This window comes from Leucoraja erinacea, chromosome 1 (assembly GCF_028641065.1).
Source record: "Leucoraja erinacea ecotype New England chromosome 1, Leri_hhj_1, whole genome shotgun sequence".
Lineage (NCBI taxonomy): Eukaryota > Metazoa > Chordata > Chondrichthyes > Rajiformes > Rajidae > Leucoraja > Leucoraja erinaceus.
Genome location: NC_073377.1, coordinates 66,997,595 through 67,001,276, shown reverse-complemented (window position 1 = coordinate 67,001,276; position 3,682 = coordinate 66,997,595). Strand labels below are relative to the sequence as shown.

General features: G+C 50.3%; 1 pseudogene; it reads right to left on the bottom strand.

Annotated features, from left to right (window-relative positions):
* Window positions 1-498: 498 nt before the first annotated feature.
* LOC129705024 (U2 spliceosomal RNA) lies at window positions 499-666 on the bottom strand (annotated as a pseudogene).
* Between the last annotated feature and the right edge of the window lie 3,016 nt (window positions 667-3,682).

Genomic DNA, 3,682 nt, shown 5'->3' with positions numbered 1-3,682 from the left:
ATTGTGCAGCCCTCAAAGAGGTACTGCTATGGTTTATCACGTTGGAGCAAGGCTCCATACACCGCTTCTTCCCGCTCCAGCCCTCTCGGGCGCTGGTTGCCGGCGGTTTTATGCAAAGTCGGACCCTTCTCAGTCCACTACCTTGTTTGATTTGTGTCTAGCCTACCGCTCGGCCGCATGGAGCTGGCCGGTGCGGGGCCGACATCGGGCACAGCTGATCCCACTACGGATGATCCAAGTGCCGCTGGCTGCCCGCTGTTCCACGGTCCTCCTTCTCCAGTATTGTCCTTCCTTCCGTGGAGTGGATATGGCCGGTGTGGAGGATAACTGGCACAGCTGCTTCCATCTATTCCTTTAAACCCGGCACCAACGCTCTCAGCGCTCCTGGCTGCTCCTTTATCTTAGACCCCTGGGACCCACCCCCGTACTGACGGTACTGGTCCCTTGCGGTCGTTGCAGCCGGTCAACCCCACTCTAATGCCCTCAATTCTGGGCACTCCTACTTATATGGTCCTTAGCTAAGGGACATATAAGACATTAAAACTGATGATAACAGCTACTATAGATTTTATTTAATATATGGTCCCTAGATAAGGGACGTATCAGATATTAAACTGATAAGAACAGATACTACACTTGATCTTAGCCAAAAGGCCTAGAAGCGATCATTGTAACTAAAAACCCCGCTGGGACCGACCCTGGTACTCACATACTGGTCCCTTGTAGTAGATTGCAGCCAGTCAACTGCCAAGTCCTTTGCTGCTGAAAAATGAATTTTCTCACCGTGCTGGAGCGAAGTTGGGCACAGGTGTTTTCCTCCTCCGGGAATCGATGTGCCCATGCTGCTCCTGCCGCTGCCAGTGCTCCTGCAGCTGTCAGTGCTCCTGCAGCTGCCGGCTGCCACTGCTGCTGCCGCTGCCGCTGCCAGTACTCCTGCCGCTGCCAGTACTCCTGCCGCTGCCGGTACTCCTGCAGCTGCCGGCTGCCACTGCTGCTGCTGCCGCTGCCGCTGCCAGTACTCCTGCCGCTGCCAGTACTCCTGCCGCTGCCGGTACTCCTGCCGCTGCCGGTACTCCTGCCGCTGCCGGTACTCCTGCAGCTGCCGGCTGCCACTGCTGCTGCCGCTGCCGCTGCCGACTGCCGCTGATGCTGCTGCTGCCACTCCTCCGCGGTTCACCCGCCGGCCTTCTGCAGCTTACATGGACCCAGTCCATGTCTGCACCTAGAAGGTAAGTTGAAGGAAAACGCAGGGTCTCTTACCTGCTGTTCCCGACTTTCCTTCTCCCGCTGGTGACCGTCGTTCCCTCCGTTGCGGGTTCGAGCTGCTCGGACCAACCCCGGTGTTCACGGGCCTGGTCCTTCTTACCCGGCTGTTCCTATCCCGGTGCTTACCTTTTGAAGAAGGTTTTCGTCCCCAACGTCCCGTTCCTACTCCATCAGTGCCTCTGCACTCGCTGAGCGTTTCGAGCCCCGGCACCGCTGGTCCGTGCTGTCTGTCCCGCAGCCTCTGCGCTGGCTGCTAGCGACTGGTCCCAAGCCAGTCTCGCTTGAGACTGGCATACGGACCTCTTTACTTTGCTTCCCGCCCGGCCGAGAGGTGAATTTTGCCGGTGCGGGAGCAAAGTCGGGCACAGGTTGTTCCCCTCCAGGGAAACTCGTGCTGTTGCTGCTGCCGGCTGCTCGCCCTCCACGGGTCTCCCCGCCAGCTTTCCGCAGCCACCTAAAAGTAAGTAGTAAAAAGGGAAAACGCAGAGTCTCTTACCTGCTGTTCCCGACTTTCAAATTCTCCCGCTTGGGGAACGCCGTTCCCCCCTGTGTGACTCGTTGCAATGCGTGTAGCGATATGACACGCATGCGTGGAAGCGGGGTTCTTCACGAAGTCACTCACGTGACTCCGAAGTAAAATGTACTAGTTATGTTAGTTAAAAGCAAAGATCCTATAGCGAGCAAGATAGTCCACTCCTGCTAAATGCAATGGGCTGACATGTAGTACACAACAGAGCGGAACGTGGGCCATTTCTTCGTCCATTTCAGTAACCCGACCCAACTTTGTATATCCCTCTCGCAGTGTAATCAGCATTGCGAGGGAACAGTTTGCATGTGTGATATTGGGTTAGATTCATAATTCAGTTAATTCTTGATTCCTTTGAATTTTGTTAAAGATTAATATGTTAACAAATTATGATTCTGTTAATTGTCTTTTTTAATGTTTTTTTTAAAAGCTTTTCTTTTTAAATGACTCATGTGCTGTGTTTGAGTTGATTTTTGTATTTCACTTGCACTCTGTAATTCATTTAATCACACTGTTCACAACTGCGGTATTTGGAAAATAATAGCAATATGAAGATTCCAGTTGCTCCACTCTTGGAATGTTCCTTAATGTTACTTAATGATTTTTTATGTCTATGGAATTGTTTTTCAACAATAAAATGGGTCTGGTCTTCCCAATAGCCAGAGAGTGGAATGAGATCTGTCTGTAATGGTGGGGTTATCCAAATGAAGTATTTAACAAAATAAAATTTGTTTTGAGCTAGATTAAAAAATGATGTATAACTTAAGGATGGTTTTATTCATCGACCATACAACTGATTAGATTGTGTAGGAAAGAACACATACCCACATATATGAATGTGATATAGACACATTGTGAAATAAACACACACATATATATTTCTCCAGATTTGTATATATAACGATAAACTTTATTTCGGACTCAAGGCCCAGACAAGGGACAACATTACATAAAAATACATTGCAAACCTCCCTGCAACTTTACCCTGATGTCCCAGCCCTGCTGATCCGGGCCAGACTTCCCACCCGCTGTGGAAGGAACACAGGCATTTTTTGCTTTTTATTGTGAGGCAGAGAGGCAGAAAGAAATGAGAAGAAGATTTTTAACAAAGATCATTTGATTTTTACGACGATGTTTACTTAACCGGCTTCTGTCTCCGCTCTAGTATCTTTGCTCCGCTGTGGGATCTTTAGTGCAGAGACGGAAGCCGGTTACTGAAATGGGGCCGAAGAATACCCATGACTCTGCCCATTAGCGTACTACGTCTTTTTTCGTCGAGTGGACTATCTTGCTCCCTATAGGAACTTTGTTAAAAGTATTAGGTGCAGTTCAAGTCCACAGATTATGGGAAGGAAGTAAAAACACACAGAATGAACAATAATCCTATGAGGATGTTGCCAGGGCTGACGAATCACAGTTACTGGCACAAAGGCAATGTTTGTTCTCAACAAAAGTGAAGCCTGGGCAGAATGAACTGGAAAGACACCTTTGGCAGTGAGGTCAATATTAGGCAACCTAGATTTAAGGTAGAGGGACCAGAGAAAGACTGCAGTTGCTGAAATCTTCAGCAAAACACAAAATGCTGGTGGAACTCAGTGAGTCAGGTGACATAAGGGAGAGAATGGACAGGCGACATTTTGGGTCGCGATTCTTCTTCGAAATTCACCACCCTCCCCCCCCCCACCCCCCCTCTCTCTCCCCCTCTCTCTCTCCCCCCCCCCCCTCCCCTCTCCCCTCTGTCTTCGCCTCCCTGTCTTCCCGCTCCTTCCGTCCCTCTGTCTCTCTCCCCCCCCCACCTCCCGCTCTCTGTTTCGCCTCTCTCTCTCCATCTCTCCCCCTCTCTCTCTCTCTCCGACTCCCTCTCTCCGACTCCTCTCTCTCCGTCTCCGT